The following is a 23,209-nucleotide window of genomic DNA, read 5'->3' as shown; positions in this document are numbered from 1 at the left end:
CACTGCCAAAACAGGAAGTGAGGAGAGATCCCTGCAAATTAAGGTAATGCCTTGGGGCCCCCAGGTCGTTAGAACTAGTGCCCCCCATTGGAAGATTTTCCCTTTTGCTTTTCTGAGGACAAGTCAGAATGTTAGATTTTCTTTTGCTTTCAATGATAATGGTAAACAGGACAAAGAGGATGAATTAACGGTGGCACAGAGGTGCTCTAATCCATTTCCACTTTGGCCAAAACTAAAAAAAAAAAAAAGTTTTGCCTTCTGTTCTACTTTAAAGTGGTTGTAAAGGCTGAAGATTTTTTTTACCTTTTTATGCATTCTAAAGCCTCATACACACGATAGGACTTTGTACAAACGTTCTTGTACAAAGGGCGTTGGCCTTAAATTAAGCATACACATGGCAGGACTTTTTCATCCAACTTTCACCAAATCATGTGGTTTTTCAGCTCTTTACTGCCACCCTTTGGTCAACTTCTGTATCAGCGAGATTTGACACCTGCGAGCCCCGCCGCGGGAGCCGGCGCTGAGCTGGCTCGCTCATCGGAAAGGAAAACAGTTTTTTCCTTTTGCGATGAGCGACAAGCATTGCCAACTGGTGTTTGGTATGAATCATGAGGGGAAACTCCACGCCAAATTTTAAATAAAAAACCGGCATGGTTTCCCCGATTTTAAGGGGAACCCCCTATGCCGAAAAAACGGCTTGGGGGTCCCCCCAAAATCCATACCAGACCCTTACCCGAACATGCAGCCTGGCCGGTCAGGAACGGGGGTGGAGACGAGCGAGGGCCCCCCCCCCCCCCCCAAACCGTACCAGGCCGCATGCTCTCAACATGGGGGGGGTGGGCGCTTTGGGGCATGCGGCCCCCCCCCCACCCCAAAGCACCTTGTCCCCATGTTGATGAGGACAAGGGCCTCTTGCCGACAACCCTGGCCATTGGTTGTTGGGGTCTGCGGGCAAAGTGTTTATCGGAATCAGGGAGCCCCCTTTAATAAGGGGGCCCCCAGATCCTGCCCCCCACCCTATGTGAATGAGTATGGGGTACATCGTACCCCTACCCATTTGCCTGGGGAAAAAAAAAGTGTCAAAAAAACACACTAGACAGGTTTTTAAAGTAATTTATTAGGCAGCACCGGGGGTCTTCTTCCGACTTCTCCGCTCTCTCCGGCCTCTTCACCCGGTGTCCGGTTCTTCTCCCACTCTCCAGTTCTTCTGCCGGGCTCCTCCACTATCTTCTGCTCTTTTGCCGCTCTTTTGATAGTGGTGGCCCGGTCTTCTCCGTCGTCTTGTTCCCTCTTCTCTTCTTCCGTTGTTGACACGACGCTCTCTCCCGCTGTAATGCCATGTGCGAGGTACGCAACAACTTATATAGGCATGGGGCATGGTCACCGGGTGATGTCACCCGGTGACCCCGCCCCTTATGATGTCAGTCCCATCATGCCCCGGGACTGTGACGTCATAAGGGGCAGGGTCACCTGCCCCATGCCTATATAAGTCTTTGCGCACCTCACACATGGCATTACAGCGGGAGAGAGTGTCGTGTCAACATCGGAAGAAGAGAAGAGGGAACAAGACGGCACAAAAGAGCAGAAGATAGTGGAGGAGCCCGGGAGAAGAGGCCGGAGAGAGCGGAGAAGTCGGAAGAAGACCCCCGGAGCTGCCTAATAAATTACTTTAAAAACCTGACTAGTGTTTGTTTTTTTTTTATTGACACTTTTTTTTCCCAAGGTGAATGGGTAGGGGTATGATGTACCCCATACTCATTCACATAGGGTGGGGGGCTGGGATCTTGGTGGCCCCCTTTATTGAAGGGGGCTCCCGGATTCCCATAAGCCCTCCGTCCGCTGACTCCGACAACCAACAGCCAGGGTTGTCGGGAAGAGGCCCTTGTCCTCATCAACATGGGGACAAGGTGATTTGGGGTGGGGGCCGCAGGGCATCACCCCTGCCCCAAAGCGCCCACCCCCCATGTTGAGGGCATGCGGCCTGGTACGGTTCAGGAGGGGGGGGGGCACACGCTCGTCCCCACCCCTTTTTCCTGACCGGCCGGGCTGCGTGCTCAGATAAGGGTCTGGTATGGATTTTGGGGGGGACCCCCACATCGTTTTTTCGGTGTAGGGTGTTCCCCTTAAAATCCATACCAGACCTAAGGGCCTGGTATGCTCCCAGAGGGGAATTCCCTCTCGTGCTCGCTGCAATAGGAAAATGTATTTTTCCTATTGCAGCCAGCACAAGATATACAGTACCCTTTCGCGAGCGCGCTGGAAACATTCTTGCGGGCAGGTACTGTAGTTTGTACAAAAGTCCGATGGCTTTGTGTACACACGATCGGACTTTGCTCCATCTGACTTTTGTTGCCGGAAAGTTTGTCCGTTCGCACAGCCAACAAAAGTCAGATGAAAACCGAAAAAGTTTGTCCGATATAGCGTACACACGGTCGGATGTTGCCCCAAAACAGCTAATTTTGCATGTTGTCAAAAAGTCTGATCGTGTGTATGGGCCTTAATACTCACCTGAACCCCCTCTTAAGCAAACGATGTGCACAAGAGTCTCTCTCTCTCTCTCTCTCTCTCTCTCTCTCTCTCTCTCTCTCTCTCTCTCTCTGGCGGAAATATACCATGCCGGGGACTCGGCTGGAAACCCTGAGATAGTTTTATTTTTTGTCTCAGCCTGAAGGAGACATGTGGGGTCTTATAGAGCCCACATCTCTCCATAAAGAGGACACCATTCTTATTACAAGGGAAGTTTACTTTCCTTGTAATAGGAATAAAAGTGGTTATAAAAAAATTAAAGCGCTCCATCCCCGTGTGCTCGCATGTAGAAGCGAGCACATATGTAGGTCGCGTCCCCATATGTAAACGACGTTCTTCAAACCACATGAGGTATTGCCACAAATGTTAGAGCGAGAGCAATAATTCTAGCCCAAGATCTCCTCTAACTCTAAACGTGTAACCTGTGAAAAATGTTAAAGTGTCGACTATGGAGGTTTTAAAGTACCGAAGTTTGGCGTCATTCCACGAGTGTGGGCAATTTTAAAGCGTGACATGTGAGGTATCTATTTACTTGGCATAACATCTGTCACATTATACAAAAAATTGGGCTAACTTTTTACTGTTTTGTGTTTATGTGGGTTTTTTTTTTTATTCATGAAAGTGCTTTTTTTTTTTCCCAAAAAAATTGCGTTTGAAAATTTGCTGCGCAAATACCGTGTGACATAAAGTTGCAAAGACTGCCATTGTATTCTCTAGGGTCTCTGCTAAAAAAAAATAGATATAATGTTTGGGGGTTCTGAGTAATTTTCTAGCAAAATATGATTTTTACATGTACTGTAGGAGAGGAGTGCTGGAATTTGCACGGTAAGGAAGTGGTTAACCAAGTTCAGAAATATATAAATCCTCCAAGTTCCCCCCTCCCCTCTAGTTCCCTCAATACACTCCACTGCGCCACCCTCAAACACCCCTGCAGGTTCTTGCCTCCTTCTGCGGTAACCTATGCTGTCTACAGTTCGGCTGGTAAAAATCCACCTGGGCTGCCTGCCATAGACTTTAAATGTGACAATGTTGAAGCGGTATAGGTAAATCTTATTCAAGTCTTGGATGTTGGTGAGTAAGGACAGACAGACCACTCAGTAAAAATACTGCTGGACTGTGACAACATGAGTGGCTACACCCATCAAATGAGGTAAATAACACTGGAGAAGGGGGTGGCATGGTTTACTGTATTTAGGTGGCGAGTAAAGGTTGCTGGGGGGAATTTTGTAATGATTCCTGAGCTTGTCTTTAAACGCCTCACGCCCGATGGCCATCAAATGACGGCCAGGCGGTGCACCTCTCATTCTGAGCGGGCGTCGTATGACGTCCACCAAGCACGACCGCTCTTGCGCGCCTGTGGGGGCGTGCATCGTGGCGATAGGTGGTGCAGTGTGTCAGTCTGACACACCGATCTTGGTAAAGAGCCTCTGACTGAGGCTCTTGACCACGTGATCAGCCGTGTCAAATCACGGCTGATCATGATGTAACCGGGAAGAGCCGTCGATCGGCTTTTCCTCACTTGCGTCTGACAGACGCGAGTGGAGGAGAGCCGATCGGCTGCTATCCTGACGGGGGGGGGGGGGTCTGTGCTGATTATCAGGACCACCAGGGATTGCCACCCTAGACCACCAGGCAGCTGCCAATCAGTGCCCATCCCCAATGCCTATCAATGCCATCCATTAGTGCCACCTTATCAGTGCCCATCGGTGAAGGAGAAAACTTACTTATTTACAAAATGTTATAACAGTCACAAAAATACTTTTTTTTTTTTTTTTTTTTTTTCTTATTTGTTTAGCAAAAAATAAAAAATGCAGAGGTGATCAAATGCCACCAAAAGAAAGCTCTCTATTTGTAGGAACAAAAGGATAAAAATTCTGTTTTGGGCACAGTGTAGCATGACCGCACAATTGTCATTTAAACAGCGACAGCGCTGAAAGCTGAAAATTTGGCTTGGGCAGGAAGGGGGGTGTAAGTGCCCTGTATTGAGGTGGTTAACTAATGGTGTTTCAATTGCTAAAGAAACCATGTCCTGCTCTGGAAAAGACAAATTCGGTCCACTATACACGAGCTCTATTGCAACTTCTTGTTCCTCCAAAGTGCTAGCAGTTTGTTTAACCACCTCCATACCGGGCCTATTTTGGCACTCCTCTCCTACAGGTAAAAATCATAATGTTTTTGCAAGACAATAACTCAGAACCCCTAAACATTATATATGTTTTTTTTAGCAGACACATTAGGGAATAAAATGACGATTGTTGCAACTTTTTATGTCGCATGGTATTTGCGCAACAATTTTTTTAACACGTTTTTAAGGTGAAAAAACACGAGGGTTTAACAACCCCTTTTAAGGCTTTAAGGGTTTCCCCACATCCAATTTGCAAGACGGGAGACTGGAAAAGGGTCCTGTGTGTCTTTGTCTTCATTTCAGCTCCAACTTCGGGCAAAAATTCGTACCTGATTTGCCCCTGAAACAGAACAGGGATGCAACCGACCCCTCCTGCGAGCCACGCAGCTAGTATGAACCTGGCCTGAGACTGGAAAGTTATGTCAAGAACAGCTTCTTTTAAAAAGTTGATAAATTGATCTGATTGAATTTTGTCTTTTTGGGGGTGGGGGGTTATTGAGTGAGGAAATAATTGAATGGCAGAGAATGTGTTTGCTTCTTAAGGCTCGGTTCACACTGGGGCGACTTGGGATCCGACTTGTACGCCCTCAAGTCGCCCCAAGTCGCCCCAGAAATAGTTTCAATGGGAGTGAACGCTAGCGTCTTAATAGACGCTACTGAAGTCGCTCCGACTTCAGAGCGTACTCCCTGTACTACTTTGATCCGACTTGGTAGGCGACCTGTACCATAGAAATCAATGGAAGTCGCCTCCAAGTCGGATCTCTCTGTAAAGTCAAGCGACTTTGCAGGGAAAACCCCTCCCTCCCCCCCCTCCCTCCCAGAGAGCTGATTGGCCACAGGCGAAGTCGCCTGTCATGGAGGCGACTTCAAGTCGCCTTGTAATTTGCTGAAGTCGCGCTGAAGTCGCGCTGAAGCTGCGTTGAAGTCGCGGTACAAAGTCGCGCTGAAGTCGTGTTGCCCCAGTGTGAACCGACCCTAAAAGCATCTTTTTGAAACTTTTTTTAAAAACCTTGGTAAAGCGGAGCTCCCCCTAAAAGGGTAAGCTCCGTTTGTTTGCTGACCAATCAGAGTGAGCAATGTCCATGTGATGGTGCTGACCAATTAGAATCCCTGTAATCTGTACTGGTTTAGCAATCCAGACACGTGAGTAAACTGCTGGGTTTTCAAATCCCCAGACTGGTGAAGTGACTTTTTACTGTCTGACAGTGGGGGATTGCCGTAGTCTGGTACAGTGGGACCAGGGAGAAAGGGGTTCCAGTGTAAGGTCGCCTTACAGATTTTCTGTAAAGGTGAATTTACACTTTTAAAGATAACTTTACTAGCTGTAACCTTTTTTGGGACGTTAAAGAATATGTAAACCCAACATTTCATATTCCTGACATTTGCCTGCTGTATCATGTACTTGTATGAGAACGTATCCTGTTCTCCTTGTATGACATCCCTGGTGTTCCTGCCAGTCCCTCTACTTTCCTAAAAAAAACTGACCACACAAAGCAGGACAGCACACCATTGTCGGTTCTCTAGCTGTGCTGGGAACTTGGCCTGCTCTCCTCCAATGATCAGACTTGTCCTGATATGCCCCCATTCACTGGGAAGATCAGTGTATTGCTGTTTCTCCTTCTCCTAGCTCTTATGCAGCTGAGAACAGGGAATGTGATTACTTTATAAAACATTATATGTACCTTTTTTCTATGTATACACAAATGTTTTGCCTTTCATTTCTATTTTAAACTGAGTTGGTCGTTTTTACAGGGTGATTGTTGTCACTTTAACGCCATATCTCCTAGGCTTTGTCCAGTATTTTGCAAACAATAGTGGTTTTGATTAGGTAGGTGATCTGGTCAGGTCCCAGTTGTTTTCAGAGGCAAGGGCAGTAGTTGGCAACAATTCGTTTTCTGCATTGTTAGTATGTGTTTTTTCTCCTGTAGTGACGATTTGCCAGCCATGTTTTGACACAGACAACTTGGGTCCAGATTATGTGGAACAGGCCAGGCCAGTCTTATAAATTACAGCAGATGTCACTTCCTTGTGGAAACGCCTTGTTGGATTATTAACTCTTGAGGCGCCGGCTGTGTCTTCCAGGTCACGTGCTAGGGAAGCCATTATTGACAGCAAGTGTAAAGAGCATAATGGGTTGATTTGGAAAGGTCACTGGGGCTGATGACACGTGCGGTGCTTCCATGTGACTTTAGGATGTAGTTGGAAGTTGTTGAAGACAGATGATCGCAGTGTATATACCGAATCGTGTGATGAGACATAAGATGACATGTAGTTGCAGTGACAGGGTGCCTGGTGTGTATGTCCAGTGTTCCTGTATGGGCTTGTTCCGGTGAGTGGAAGGAGGAGGACCTGCGATCTATGCTCTGCCCCCATGCTGTTTTCCCGGGCACAGTCAGCCTGAACTTCCATCCACACGGACTGGACGGACTCCTGGTGTTTCCTTTAAGAGCCCGCTCCCCTCACCCTGTTTGGGGTCTGGAGGATTAAAGAGCCGGCTGCGCATGCGCGGACAGGAGGCGGCTGGAGCCTCCATGTGTAAGAGGCGCATTATTTGGCAACGTGAGCAGAGGCCAGGACTACCGGGGATCCGTGTGTGTAGGACCCGGCGTAAGAGGCCTCCACCCGGCCTGGCCCATCCCGCCCAGCCGGATACACCGTAAGTTGGGGGGGGCGGGAAGTTTGTTCTCCGGCTAGATGCTGTGCAATCCTATGGAAAAAGTTGTAGTATTATTTTATTTAATGAGTCACAGATTCTCCTCCTCGTAGGTGGGGGAGGGGCGCCGAGGATTCATTAGCTGACACTTAGTAATTAGCACCCTTTTCCCCCCACCATTTCACTCGTGTTTTGGGGGAAGGAATGCGGATGCCCTACTACATCACTGCTGGGAACAATCTTGGAAGTTGATCGCCGATTAGGTGATGATTCCATCTCGCTGTAATTGTTGGGTCTCTTCCGGTTATCCTATTAGGAGTGGGGGGTTGGGGAACAGGTCAGCTGGCTCTCACTACCCGTAATCTCGCCTTAACTCCATCGCGGAAACCCCCGCTCCACGTTACTCGTGGCCGAGAAGGGGTTAAAAGGTGGTGGGTGGCGGCGGCGGTGGCAGATGATGATGATGATGATGATGATGATGATGATGAAGCCTCCGGGGAGGAGGAGGAGGAGGAGGTGGTGGGAATCGTCCAGGGACTTTGTAGCTTCCCCACGTCTCCTTTCCATCAGCCGCCTCGCTGTGGTCCTCCTCTTGTAGTATACAGAAGTTTTTTGTTTTCTAGCGTGTAAAGAAGGGGTTAATGTGAGCCCCTCTTGTGTCACAGTGGGGTGCGCCTGTGTGATGGCAAAGGTTATTCGGGGTCTGCTCTGCTGGCACGGAAGGATAGGAGTGGTCATCTCTGCTACACGGGGTGACTGGTGTGCTTTATCTGACATTGTCAAATGTGCTGATCAATATTTAGGTGTATTACTGCTATAGGTGGAGATGAGGGGAGGGGGCCTGGTGTGATCTATGTATCTTCAAACATCCTCTTCTCAGACAGGGTTCACTGTCATAATAAAAGTCCCTCCTCCTCCTTTTTTTTTTTTTTTTCTCTTTCTGTCCTTCCTGCTGTGAAAGGTGCATCAGGCCCAAGGGTAGCTTCAGCCTGGATCTTCCTCTCTCGCCATTAATGCTGCCACGCTAATTCTTACTGGGTCACGTTTTTATTCTTCTCTGTCCCACAGCCAACAAAAGCCAGTTGTGCACAACTTCCAAAATAGACTTTGGTACTCTTTTTCACGTTTGAGACACCGGTTATGTAGGTTGTAACTTTTCCAAACCCTAAGCTTGAAATAGTTTCATTTCCACTTTATAAGTTTTCAGTAATTAACACTTTTTTTTTTTTTTTTTTTTTTTATATCAGTTAAGTGTTGGTTTGGTCATATACCAGTGTTCCTCACATTAATTCTTTTGGTGTTGTCAGCAAAGTTTAGTGTACATAGAGCGCTTGTGTAGTAAAAATCAGACAGTTGACAACTTTTATAATTGATATGAATACCATTTTATGGAAACTTGCATGCATTGGCCCAAACATAAGGTTTGCATTGTATTTACATAAGCTGGGTCCCTGCCATTTCACAAAACAAGGTGATTGCAGTGTCCTTCAGTTTACTCATACAGGAAGTCGGCAACACAGATAAGCAACATGAGAACTTTGTGAAAAATTACTTTAGTTTTGGACAGTTATGAAACTTAGCGTGTAGGCTGCTCAAACTGTGCATCGTATTCCCTTCTATTGGACACAATGAAGCATTAATGTCAGCTCTGCGCTTCTTCTTATTTAAAGGGAAACTGTACTAATAAAAACTTGTTGCAATTGCTGACATCTTCTTTGAACATATTCGTTGCCTTTATGGTTTTTAAAGTAGAACTGAAAGCATTTTTTTATTTTGGTAGTGTAAGGGTTATAACACTCTTCCGGCTTTGTTATGCAATTTGTGTCCTATTGGAATGATTTTACTTCCTGTCCCATAGCCAAAACAGGAAATGAGACGAAATCCCCGATGTTTACACAGATCACCAAAACTAGTGTTCCCATTGGAAGATTCCCCTCTATTACCATTATGGGGCAACTTAGACATTTTGGGGTTTCTTTCACTTTTAGTGACAACAGTAAACAGGAAAAATGGTATGAATCTCCCTAAATGGGTACAGACAGCAATAAAAACCCGACAGGTGTTCTAATACCTCCACTCTATCCAAAACTTAAAAAACAAAAAAAAAAAAAAATAGCTTTAAATCATTCTTTCTAAATCACTGACCCAGAACCAATATTTTTATACATTTAGGGCTCATGCATTCAGCCAGTTTGGTTTATACCAGGGCTCGAAAATGCCCAGGCGCCAGAAATCTGGTCCCACCAGCCCATCCACCACTTGCCGTGACACCAGGCATGGGTAGCTCCTCAGGCAGTCATCCACAGAGCTCCTCACCTTCTCTCCTGCAATCTTCTCTCTCCTCCGCCACGTATCATATGCCTACCTTGCGTGGGGGAGTGATGATTGGGCAGCCTGTCATCCTCTCCCCCTCACCATTAGTTTGCCCCATTTTGATCCTCCCCCAGTCGGGTGGCGAGCTGGAGATGGTGGCTTCTGCAGTTGGCTGGGAAAATGGTGAGGACGGGGCACGAAGGAGCTGACCATGAGCCCCGGCTATGCCCGATGGCCGAGAGTGAGCTGGCTGAGCCCTGCAGGGAGGGCAGCCTGAGGTAGGGCCTGGGAGCTGGCTGAAATCAACTCCCCAGGTTAGAGGAGACACCCCAGGGGCCTCAGGAACAGAGGAGGTGGGCACACTGTGTGAGAAGAGTCTAGGAGGAGAGAGGGGGGACAGGACACTATGAGAGAAATGTAGGACTCTGACCACGTTATCCCAGCAATAGGTATTCCCTGCCTGATATGTCCTGCAATTTTAGCACAGGCAGCATAGAGCACCCCCCCCCCCCCATTAGCTTAGCGTCCCTTCATATTAGTACCCCCTTAGAGGGCCCCCCCATATTATATTAGAATCCCCCTATTATCAACGACCCCCTTTAGAGATTGATAGTTGACCATCTCTGTCTCCGAAAACACTGGTTCCTAACTTTTTTTTTTTTAGCTGGCTCCTAGATTCAAAGCAAATTTGTCAAGCCCTGGCTTATACAATGTGAAAACGCAGTGTACAGCCTACTGGCAGCAGCCTGTTGAAATCAATGACAGGCTGAAAAATGTGGTGGCTGGATGCTGTTTTGAGTGGCTGTGTTGCAATGTGAATGTGATACACAGAAACCGTTCGGTTTTTGCTCGTCCTTGCTGTGACAGGCATTATACAATGCAGTATGTGTGATTTGTCCTAATATTTCATCCTGTCATTTATTTTGACAGGCTGCTTCCCAGGCACCCCAAAATTAAAAAAAACAAAAAAAACGGGCTTTCTACTTTTGTATAAGTCAAACCGCCTGTATGCGTGAGTCCTTGTAGCAGAGTGAATTCAGACTATCTGATCTATAGGGGCATTTTGAGGCAGTAGTTTAAGCTATTGATGAGCATAACTGGGCAACTAGCATTTTCAAGTGGAGCTCTTCTTCATGACAGAAATAGGTATTGTGAGTCACTGACTTTGCCTTGTTTGAAGTACTGTTGTGCTCCTGTCAAGGGTTTTTTTTTTTTTTTTTTTTTTTTCCTTTTCTACTTTTTAATATATTTGTCAGTTTGTTGGTTTCCCTTTTTGCTTCACAGATGAGAATAGTGTTTTTTGAATCGGTTATTTCTTGAAGTCTTTGGTCACTTCAATGCTTATGGTGAAGAGCATTTTTCTACACGGTGATTGCACTGCAGACCAAGTGGTTGGTGTACAACTTTCAAGTGAACAACACAGACACCACTATGGAAAGCAGGAGAGCACTGTAGTTGGCCATGATGTGCTATGTTGTGAACTAAAAGGGTCTCCTTGGTAGCAGACAACAATAATAATCGGAAACAAAGTGGGGGCTATCCATCACATGTTAACTTTGTACTTCTGCGTACATGCTTACGCGCGATTTATGTGCACGGGTGTAGATCAACGGTTTCTGAACAATGGCATAGAAATGTACTATGGTAGGGATTACATCTAGTTGTTTTGGGCTTTTCTTCAGTTTTCATGTAAATTGATTTTTTGTTAGAATTTCTAGAGGATAGGTTCATAGCAGAACAATCATGAATATAGCTTTCCAAGCATGAACTGAAATGTGTGTAGTTTAATTTTTCTCTCTGTGAAAGAGAACATGAAATAAGAAAAGTTTAAATATAGCATGATCACTATTCTCCAGCTTGAACACACAAGGTGTGGGTGTTGTGAGAAAGTCATACTTGTGAAACAGGTGGTGTTGTCATGGGATGCTCTTCCAATACAGACAATGGGTATATCACTTGTCTGTTTTTTGCTCTCAGGAAAAAAGAAGTAAAGAGAAAATGTGGGAAAAGACGTGAGAGCCCAATACAGTGTAGTTTTAAAGTGGTAGTAAACTGTTAACACCACTGGTGTACCTACAGGTAAGCCTATAATAAGGCTTACCTGTAGGTACTGTGAATATCTCCTAAACTTGCACAGTTTCTGAGATATTGAGTGCATGTAGCCAATGACATCACCGATGCATGGCATGCGCTCTGAAGGTCCAGCTTACGGTGCCAAACCTTTAGAGCCTGTGCTGTAAATGGCGCGGCACATGGGAGTGATGTCATCCCGCCCCCGGCCACTCATGTAGTCAGGGACCGAGAACCCGGAAGGAAGACCGGGGGAAGATGTCAGGCCTCTCTGTGACATTGCATCACTGGAGGCAAATCTCTCATAATGTGCTGGTAAAAAAAAAAAAAGTCATAACATTGCCTTGCAGGGATATATCTTTATAATTTTTTTTTTTTTTTTATTCTACCACAGACTGTATTACTACCGCTTTAAAATACACTGACCGGCTGCTTTATTATGTACACCTTGCTAGTACCAGGTTGGGACCCCCCTTTGCTCTCAGAACTGCCTTAATTGTGGCATAGATTCAACAATGTTTTGGAAACAAAACCTTCCTCCAGAGATTTTGGTTCATATTGACATGATAGCATCATGCTGTTGCTGATTTTTCAGCCACACATCCATGATGCAAATCTCCCGTTCCATCACATCCCAAAGGTGCTCTATTGGATTGAGATCTGGTGACTATTGTGGCCATTGGAGTACAGTGATCTCCATTGTTGTGTTCAAGAAACCAGTGGTGAGATGATTTGAGCTTTGTGACATGGTGCATTACCCTGCTGGAAGTAACCATCAGAAGATGGGTACACTAGCCATAAAGGGATGGACATGGTCAGCAACAATACTTAAGTAGACAGTGGCACTTAACTAATGCTCAGTTGGTACAAAGGGCCCCGGAGTGTGCTAAGAATACATCCCCCACACCATTACACCACCAGCCTGAACCGTTGATAAAAGGCAGGGTGAATTGATGCTTTCATTTTGTTTACACCAAATTCTAACCCTACCATCTTAATGTCACAGCTAATATTGAGACTCATCAGACCAGGCAATGTTTTTCCAATCTTCTATTGTCCAATGTTGCTGAGCCTGTGTGAATTGTAGCTCCAGTTTCCTGTTCTTAGCTGACAGGAGTGACCCCCCGGTGTGGACTTCTGCTGCTGTAGCCATTTGCTTCAAGGTTCGATGTGTTGTGCGTTCAGAGATGGTATTCTGTCTACCTTGGTTGTAACAAGTGGTTATTTGAGTTACTGTTGCCTTTGTATCATCTCAAACCAGTCTGCCCTTTCTCCTCTGACATCCACAATGCATTTTCGTCCACACAACTGCTGCTTAATGGATATGTCCTCTTTTTCGGACCGTTCTCTGTAAAATCTAGTTGTGAGAGAGAAAATCCCAGTAGATCAGCAGTTTTTGAAATACTCAGACCAGCCTGTCTGGCACCAACAACCATGCCACGTTCAAAGTCACTTAAATCCAATTTCTTCCCCATTCTAAAGCTTGGTTTGAACTGTAGCAAGTCATCTCCACCATGTCTAGATGCCTAAATGCATTGAGTTGCTGTCATGTGATTGGCTGATAAGCAATTGATCAGGTGTACCTAATAATAAAGTTGCCGGTGAGTGTAAATGTAAACTCTCGCTTTGAAAGGTAAAACGTTTGTGTAAAAATATAAAAAAGCATTCTAAACTTGATTTTTTTTTTTTCATCACGTATCCTGTTAGCTGCATAAGGAGCTGAGAGCACTAGTGGAGGAGAGACTGCAGGATACTGGTCTTTCCCAGTGAATGGCTGTGCGGGGGAAGGGGGAAGTCAGGACAGGTCTGATCATTGGAGGAGAGCATGCTGAGTTCCCAGCATAACCAGAGAACTGACCACTATGTGATTTTATTTTATTTATGTGATCTGTGTAGTGTGGTCTGGCACACAGTGTACACTGATTTTCTTCTGCATTGGCATTTACCTGTGCATGCACATTTGTGTTTAGGGAAATGACATGCGCAGTTAAACGCTGATGCAACAGCTATGGCGTTTGCCTGAGTATAGCTGTGTACATGGCACCTGTGGCTCCCCTGGCGAGGGAAAACACAGGATTTTATGCTTGAGGACTTTGAAGCTGATGAACATCTGTGTACATGAGGCCCACATTTTTCCAAGACTTAGTTTGATGAAAATTGAGCTCTGCAATTGGCTTCAGTAAGTTTGTACAATAAATTGATCTAAAGTTGCCTTCTTGACTTCACCTAGCAGTTCTCTATCTCAGGAATGTCTGCATGATGCTAGACACTTGCATGAGATCAAAAGTGGGCATAAATAAGTTTTACTGCTCAGCAACTTGCTGCATCACCTGGAATCAAGATATCACACCTGTACTTGAACTTGACATCCAGACTGTAGTGTAAAGGAAGAGGTTGCGTGATGACCATGGGCCAGTTGGAAGTGTGCAGCAGACTGAGGCTGAAATAGCTCAGGACCCTGCTTTAAAGTGGAGTTCCACCCACTTTTACAACTCTTCAGCATCCCTCACTAAACTGTGCACTGTAAACAAATTGGATATTTTTAATTTTTTTTCTCAGCACCTACTGTATATCTGCTGTATTCATTTTTCACTTCCTCCTCCCTGGCCGCGGCCTATCACATCATTTCCTCTTTGCAATGCCTTCTGGGAAGGGGCGGCAACTTCCTCTGAAACTGCCGTTGCTATGGAAACCTGGCCCGAAACCTCTTGCAAGATCTGCAAGGATGAGATCCAGGAAGAAATACAGTCTGGCTTCAGATGTCCACACTTAAGATGGCCACGGCCTGCTGTAAGTGTATAAAATAACAAACTACTGCTATAAACTAACAAAACAAACCTTAGTTTACAGACTAACTTTACTAGAATACAGCTTGTGTATTATAGGGTTATTTTTATTTAAAAAGTTAAATTTTGGCTGGAACACCACTTTAAGGCAAGGTTAGGTTTGTTGCTGATTTTAGGAGTAATTCATAAGTGGTGCTGATGAGTTTTACAATGATACCTTGTGTCATTTAAGGTATTGTGTTACAAACTGTAAAATGAATAGAGTAGTTAGGCTACTTTTTGGGTAACTTGTCTATAACTTTTAATAGGCATTTAATATTTTTGGTTGTGCAGGCCAGCATATTTATTATCTGGTCATAACCATTTGTAGAATCTGTTTGTAACCTGCTAGAACAGTGGTCCCCAACCTGGCACAGGAGTCACAGGTAGTTCCCAAGTGACTCAAAGGTTTATCCAGTGTTTTTTTTTTTTTTTTTTTTTTTTTTTTTTTTTTTACATCTTACCTTTTTTGTTCTCAAACACTTATATGGGAACCTGGACTACAAGCTAATAAAGGCTATGTAGCTCTGAGCTACTCAATATGGGTAGCATGGAATGTTCGGAGGCATTCCAATGGGGGAACTTGACACAGCGGAGGGGAACGCCGGTAGGGGAACTGAGAATAGGCGGTTTTGGGCCGCTTTGTGCAATTCCTTTGCACAGAGCAGGCAAGTATAGAGATGTTTTTTAGTTTGTTTTATTTTTTTTTTTTTTTTTTTACAGTTTCTTTACCCGAACACCCAATAAGATATTCACTTTTTCAAAAAGAACCAATGGAACCCAACAAGGTCCTGAAGAACACCAATCTTATTGGGGAGTGCTGTACTGTAAGAGTGCAAGACTTGGATATCTAACCCATAAAATTTATTAAAAAAAAAAAAACACGTCCATCCAAATAAAAAAAAAAAAAAAAAAAAAAAAAAGCTGATAAACGTCTTAGCATTCTCAGTGACAATCGCCACGTGTTCCTCCACCCATCAAAACTGCACTCGGCAGCAGTTGTGACCGCCAAATCAAAGGCAGGTTGAAATGTGCATATGTTGCGTATCCATACCCTGAAGCCTTCATCTATTACATCACAGCCCACAGTCATCAAAGCAATGGCAAAATTGTTATCTTTTTATTAATCAAGTCTAAAACCAAATATTTTGCTCACACAAAAGTGCATTAGTGGCATTACAGGATTGCAGGCATCGTAATATGGCCACTATGCAGTCCCCGGTATTGTACTTCTAAGCCTGGAGGGAGACCACAGCAATCCTCACCCTTCCAGCAGAGTGCCAGCTAATCTCCATAGCATGCCATATGTTGTGTGCATGACGTCACATATGCACACTTTCATGGCTTCTTCTCCTAAGAATCCTGACGTTGCACGCACGGTGTCAAAAATACCACATCATTAACCCTGTACCATCTGAAAGCTGCTTTAATCAAGATCACTCAATCATTACATCGCCTAGTGGACATTACCATTGTAAGAAGTCATAAAGCCATTTTGTCTGCCACAGTAAGGGAAGGGGACCCATGCCTCCCAATATACATAGCATGATGAAACCAGCCATATTTCAATCGGTGTCACAAACTGCAGTCATAACTAGATGTAATGTAGATGTAGTAATACATTAATCTACAGTTAAAAAAAAAAAAACTTAAACTAATCAAATATGAAAAATAGGATCTTTAAAAAGGTGTATATTTTGGTAGAAGACAAAAGCCCAAACTAAAAAAAAACTATCAATTGCTAAAAAAAAGTTTGTGTCTAGGGACACATTAAGATTTCTTGTATTTAACGTTTCCAAGCCATGTATCTAATATTTTGTTGAAGCCCAGAGCCCCTGTGCAGCAATAAATCTTTAGGCTGTCAGCAGATCGACCTCTAGTGGCTCTGATTTTGGGCACAATGCCATAAATAAAGAGCAACTGAGAATGTGCAGAGCAGGGTGAGACAGTGTTTTAAACATTATAGGCACTTATATTTTACATTGCTACTCCTGCAGAAGAGTCCAGCCTGAAGTTGCTTCATTTTCTGACCAAGTTCCACTTTAATGCATTTTCTAATATATTTGATGTGCTCCCCCAATTTCCAAGTGGTCTGACCCATGTATTGTTTGCCACAAAACATTCTAATATGCGACATTGGTGGAGTTACACATTCAATTTTTGTCGATCTGGTTTTCCCTTCTATTAGACCTAGATGTAAAACTTTATCGTCTTCTATTTTGATGATTATTCTTGTATACCTGGCACCTCCCACAGACAAAGAAGCCAGTTCTGTCCATAAAAGTGGTACTTGGCCGCCCTATTAGATATTACATTAGGGGCCAATTTCAATTCTTCTGTAAATTTATTTAGGATGTTTGGGAAAAACCTTAAAGTGATTTATACAGTCTCATTTTTTTTTCCCTATAAAAACAAACCTATTATACCTGCCTGCTCTGTTGCAGTGGATTTGCACAGAGCAGTCCAGATCTTCCTCTTCTGGGGTCCCTCTTCTGTGATCCTGGCCCCTTCCTCCTGTTCCATTCCCCCACAGCAAGCAGCTTGCTATGGGGGCACCCAAGCTGAGTTGCAGCTCTGTGTCCATTCGGACGTGGAGGCCTGTCCCCCGCCCCCTATCTCCCCTGATTGGCTGGCTGACTTTAGCAGGAGCCAATAGCGCTGCTGCTGTGTCTCAGCCTACCAGGAGGGAGAATCTCGGACGGCTGAGAGACTAGTGGACAGAGAGGGACCTCGGGTAATTGTGAGGGGGGCTGCTGCACACAGAAGGCTTTTTATCCTAATGCAAAGAATGCTTTAAGATAATTAAAAAAAAAAAAACAAAAAAAAAACAAAAAAAAAAAAACTTCCTTTTTTACAACCCCTGTAACGTCCCTGGCGGTTTTCCCGAGTGTGGCGGGGTTAAATTTCAGCACTATTAGCAGTAACCCAGAGCCACACTCGGGATTACATTGCAGGATCCTGGAAGAGGTTACTTACCTTGTCCCCAGGATCCTGCGATGTTCCCCCCGCTGTGTCCGTGGGCTCTCTCTTCCGCCCTGATGTCCTGTGTGCCGGGCTCCATTCCCTGTGAGTGTCGTGACGCACGTGGGCGGAGCCTGGCGGCAAATTCAAAAAGGTTAAAGTTCATAACACATACAGTACACTGTAATCCTACAGATTACATGACTGTATGAAATCATTCCACATCCCTTTTGTCCAATGCCCTGTGTGTGTGTGTGTCTGTCTCTCTCTCTCTCTCTCTCTCTCTCTCTCTCTCTCTCTCTCTCTCTCTCTCTCTCTCTCTCTCTCTCTCTCTCTCTCTCTCTCTCTCTCTCTCTCTCTCTCTCTCTCTCTCTCTCTCTCTCTCTCTCTCTCTCTCTCTCTCTCTCTCTCTCTCTCTCTCTCTCTCTCTCTCTCTCTCTCTCTCTCTCTCTCTCTCTCTCTCTCTCATTCATTCACTGTTCCTTCTGCCTGGAAACTGGAGATTGTCCATAGCAACCAAAAAGTGTCCCTTTACGTCAAAAGTGGTTTTAGACCAACTAGAAAACAGCTATTATAAATTAGAACAGTTGCAGAATTGAGTGAATTGTGGGGAAATTGTATTTGATTATATTATTATTATTTATTATATTATTCTATGATTTTGTGTTTCAAACTTCATCATACCCGGGATATCTACTAGACTCTTGGAGGACAGATTTAAGGGTGTTATTACTAAGAATTACAGACCTACAATATAAAATGCCAAATTTCTATGCAAAATAATTGTACTGCTTTGAGACGCAAAAATCTGAAATAATCATACTGTCAGGGAGGTTAGGCCTGTTATCTTTAAATACAATTGGCCAATTACATGTGTTCGTCTTTGAGTAGTTGCTAGTGTGTGTGGTTTTACTTTTTGAGAGTTCTGTCACTTTAAACAAGCTACTAGCAAGCTTTTAACAAACTTCAAGTTGTCCTGCTTAACAGCTTGTTTAACCACTTCCATACAGGGCATTTTCACCTCCTTCCTGCCCAAGCCAATTTTCAGCTTTCAGCACTGTCGCACTTTGAATAACAATTGCGCAGTCATACAACACTGTACCCAAATGAAATTTTTATCATTTTTTTCCCCACTAATAGAGGTTTCTTTTGGTGGTATTTGATCACCTCTGCGGTTTTTATTTCTTGTGCTATAAACAAAACAAGAGTGACAAGTTTGAAAAAAACACAATATTTTTTACTTTTTGCTATAATAAATATCCAATTTTTTTTTTTTTAAACAAATTTTTTCCTCAGTTTAGGCCGATACGTATTCTTCTACATATTTTTGGTAAAAAATATCGAAATAAGCATATATTTATTGGTTTGCGCAAAAGTTATAGTGTCTACAAAATAAGGGGATAGATTTATAGCATTTTTATTTATTTATTTTTTTACTAGTAATGGCAGCGATCTGCGATTATTTTTTTTTTTTTTTTTTTTTTTTTTTTTTTTATCGTGATTGTGATATTGCGGCGGACACATCGGACAATTTCGACATATTTTTGGGACCATTTATACAGCGATCTGTATCTTGCTATAAAAATGCATTGGTTACTGTATAAATGTGACTGGCAATGAAGGGGTTAACCAGGTGGGGGCGCTGTAGGGTTAAATATGTTGCTAGGGAGTGATTCTAACTGTGGGGGAGGGGACTCACAAGGGGAGGAGACCGATCGGTGTTCCTCTGTACAAGGAACACACCATCGGTCTCCTCCCATCTGACAGGACGTGGATCTGTGTGTTTACACACACAGATCCACGGTCCTGCTCGGTTACCGGGCAATCGTGGGTGCCCGGCGGATATGACGGCAGGCGGGCAGCAAGTGGTTAAAGTGGTTGTAAACCCTTACAGACCACTTTGACCTACAGGTAAGCCTAGATTAAGGCTTACCTGTAGGTCCAAGAAATATCTCCTAAACCTACATGGTTTAGGAGACATTTGCAGAAAGACAGGCACCGCTGTCTACTGTGCATGCGGCGCGCAGGCGCACTGAGCATGCCACTGCTAACGGTGATATGCCATTAGTGGCAGCTCCCGTGCGCATGCGCGGGAGTGACGTCAACGTGGCTCCGGCCAATCACAGCGCCGGAGCCACTATACCCAGGAAGAAGATGGATGCTCCGTAGCAGAGGGGACAGCGGTGACATTGCAGGCTCCTGTGTCAGGTAACCCCCATTAGGGTTTACTTCCTCTTTAAAGTGACTGCACATCATTTAGCTGTGCTTGAAAGGTAACCTGTCCTGAAAATTATGTAGGCTGCTGTTGCTCTCCTCTCCTTATGAAAATGCTGTCTGGCTGCTTATCTAAGGATGCAGTACTTTCTTATTCACAGGCCTGGAAAAGGCATGCCTCTCAGGAGTTCACAATTTTTCTGTGACTTGTTTCTGCTCATCAAATCAATGTATTGATACTAGGGACCGCATGGGAAACTGTAGCAGGCAAACTGACATGTTTCCAGTGATGGATACAAGTATTTTTTTTTTTTTGAAGCCTGCTGTTCTGGCTAGTTCTAGAGAATATAGAAGAGCAGAGGGTCAGCTCTTACAGTAGTAAACAGATTGTGGGGAACCAATGTGGAGGTTCCCATCAAGGCACAAGAAGACGAGCATGACTGATCAGCATCTGCACAGGCTAGGTTTGGAATAAACTGGGTAAAGTTGTAAGAATGATGCTTATGTCATTTTGTTATACAGCAAAAAAGATTAAAGCTGTACTGCAATATCTACAGATGCTGCTGTTAGGGACCACTTCTTTAAATGCCGGTTGCCTGTTTGTTTTTCCTCAGTACTTTGAGTCACTGACTGGGATAGGCATTCAGATCACTGAAGTCAGCATGGAGTCAGTTCCTGATTTGCATAGTTGTTTTGATTTCAATACTTCCTGAGTTCCTGACCCCAATCATTTCACACATCAGCCAGGCAATGTACATTTTCAGAAAAAATCAGAAAAGGCAATTTCCATACAAGCTGGTTTCTTTTTAATGTTGACTCCCAGAAACTGATAGACTATTCTTGTGTTTTGTGCAGAACTCCTGGCAAATGGCCTAATCGTTTACACACCACCCATTTGTTTGTTTCTTTATCTGTCAAAGATTTGCAGGTTTAGTTAGCTGGCTTTTTGATACATACCTCTCCCCAGTCGGTAACATCACTTTGCTACTTCATGGTTTGGTACTGCTTCTTGATCACTGGACTGAAGTTGACTCACTGTCTAGTAAGGTGGCATCGAAATTGAGCATGGACAATGATTTGCTCTGTCAGGAAATACTTATATATAACCTTTTTAGCTGTGCAAATGAAAGATTGTATAGAATTAAAAGGCCATTGATGGGTAAATTCATTGGAAGGTAATAATAATAAAATTTATATATATATATATATATATATATATATATATATATATATATATATATATATATATATATATATATATATATATATATATATATATATAATTTTATTTATTTTCCAGCTATAAAATTAGCTTTGGTCAGAGTTACTTCGAGCCTCTGCTTACTAGGCCTCTGAATTTTGTACAGTTTTCCTGTAGGGAGTCACCTAAGGCACGGTTTTTCAACTTTAGGCCTTTAAGCGGAGCTCCAGGCTCCTTCAGAAAAAAATTAAGTCCGCAGCTTCAAATACTGCAGCTGCTGACTTTTAATAGGACTTTTACCTGTCCATAAATCCAGCGGTGTCTTCACCCAAGCTGATTTTTCAATAGGCTTCCGTGTGCTGCCACCGTCATCTTGGGTAAAGAAAAGCTCCACAGCCGATTCCTTACTGTGCATACTCCAAGTGTGCTGCACTTTGTGAATGGCTCGGCGGTGGAGGAGGGGGCCGAACTTCTGGATGAGTTTGCTGTGGTACCTGGCGCTGGCATGTTAACTGTGGCAGCTGGTTGTAACGCCTTGAGGCTTTACAGCCAGCTGCCCACTGCACATGCGCAAGCCTTGCTTTACTTTGTAAATAGTTCATGTTACAGAAGGCTGCAGGTAGGAAGGGGGAAGAAAGAACGTCTGCTCAGATCGCCTAGGCCACTGGTTTTAAATGCTTGTCTTCAGGACCCACTAACAGGCCAGATTTTACCTTGGGGAGATGCAGACTAGAATACTGCAATCACTGAGCAGAAAATGATTTCACCTATTTCAGTTATCTTGCAAACCTGGCCTGTTAGTGGGTCCTAGGGACAGGAGTTGAGAACCACTGGCCTAGGCGATCAAGTGAAAATGGGTACCTGTCAAAACGACCTGCTCTCCTTCCTCTTTTGGGTGACGTTCAGTTTTAAATGCAAACCTTAACCATTAACTTCACCTATTTGCTCCCTGTTTTTGTCCCCCCCCCCCCCCCCCCCCAAAAAAAAATAAAAAATATACCATAGAAATTATTTGTTATACATATTAAAGAAGTGCCACTGTATTGAAATCCCCCAAGCAGTGTTTTGGCTCCATCCAGTTCAACTCTCAATATGTTGTGGATATGAGGAGAGGGGATGTTTTCTGTGCTCCAAATCAGGACTGAGCAGCCCAGGTTGGCAATGCTGCTACTTCATAAGCCGGACTGGCAGGACCACTAGGAGAGAGTAAAGAAAAATAAAAGCTTCAACAAAAACTAATCTAGCTGCCATATCTAAGGACTGGTAAGCTGTGTTATATTACATTTGTGTTCTTTGATTTAGATCATTTAAATGCACAGTCCGTCTTTTGGAAAAAATGTAGTAAATACAAAACTGATGAAATAAAGTGCGTTCATTAAAAAATTGGCAGTGAGACATGAAAAGAATTGCAACCACAATCTGTGCATTGTGTGTGCAGTGTGCAGGCTCCTGCAAAGCTGTTCATCCTGTCTGAACAGAGGTACGGACCTGGCTGGAAGAAGTGGAAAGCATGCCCTTTATTGCAATGGCTAGTGCTAGCGAGGAGATTGAAGGCAGCACAAGACGCACACATGGGTGGTAGTGTCTTGGATGACTGTACTGTTGTATGTTTACATGTGTGGGGAGGGATGGCCTGGTGTATACAGCTTTAAGCACTGATGCACTGATTGTTAAAATTAGAACTGATTTCTCCATCCTTGCTATACAGTGCAGATGGACAAATCTGCAGTACCAACTATTGTATTATAGCCAGCTGCAATTGGAATACCCAAACAGCAGCTGCATGGGATGCAACCTCTCTTCGGCCGACTTCATTTCTACCTGACTCCCTTTAGCTTTCAATCAAAGGATGTTTGGTATGAGGGCACAGAAACTAGTCAGGTTTCCTCCCTGTAAGGCCAGCTGAAGGGCTCACATTTCTAGTTTTTTTACAGAGACTAGTTTAGGCAGTGAACGTCCCCTATAGCAAGTATAATCCATGTCAGTTTTTCTGCCATCTGTGTCCCATTTGGGAGATTTTCCTTCACTTCCTGTCCTATTACTTTCAATGATAGCAAGTAGGCTGAATCTCCCTAACAGGGGCACAGACCACAATAATAACCAGATACATTATCCCTCTCCACTATCCCAAAAAATTAAATATATATATATATATATATATATATATATATATATATATATATATATATTATATTTTTTGCCTTTTCAGTTATTTAAATTTACAATGCTGCATCAATTGCAGTGTGTTATGACAGTGTGTGGTGTTTGCACCATGTCTATACCTCCCAATAGTCCCAGATTTAGGATTGTCCAGGACTTTA

General features: G+C 43.9%; 1 protein-coding gene and 1 long non-coding RNA gene across 12 annotated transcripts in view; one reads left to right on the top strand and one right to left on the bottom strand.

The window, feature by feature from the left end:
- The window catches only part of GATAD2A (GATA zinc finger domain containing 2A), a 141,135-nt gene that overhangs the window by 31,775 nt on the left and 86,151 nt on the right, over nt 1-23,209 (top strand). For 6 of the 11 annotated variants that reach the window (XM_073592388.1, XM_073592363.1, XM_073592381.1 and 3 more), the window contains exon 1: nt 7,171-7,307. The exons of 2 other annotated variants lie outside the window; for them this stretch is intronic. The gene's annotated coding sequence lies outside the window, so the exon portion shown is untranslated. Of the gene's footprint in view, nt 1-7,169; nt 7,308-7,415; nt 7,568-23,209 lie in introns of those variants that run through there. 3 more of the 11 variants (XM_073592396.1, XM_073592416.1, XM_073592345.1) reach the window with 3 other exon arrangements.
- LOC141103145 (uncharacterized) lies at nt 5,110-7,762 on the bottom strand. The gene is made up of 2 exons (XR_012235255.1): nt 5,626-7,762; nt 5,110-5,188 (listed from the first exon to the last, which is right to left on the bottom strand). It is a non-coding gene; the product is annotated as an uncharacterized lncRNA (long non-coding RNA).

Source organism: Aquarana catesbeiana, linkage group LG01, assembly GCF_042186555.1.
Source record: "Aquarana catesbeiana isolate 2022-GZ linkage group LG01, ASM4218655v1, whole genome shotgun sequence".
Taxonomy (NCBI): Eukaryota; Metazoa; Chordata; class Amphibia; order Anura; family Ranidae; genus Aquarana; species Aquarana catesbeiana.
This window is presented reverse-complemented; position numbering and strand designations above follow the sequence as displayed.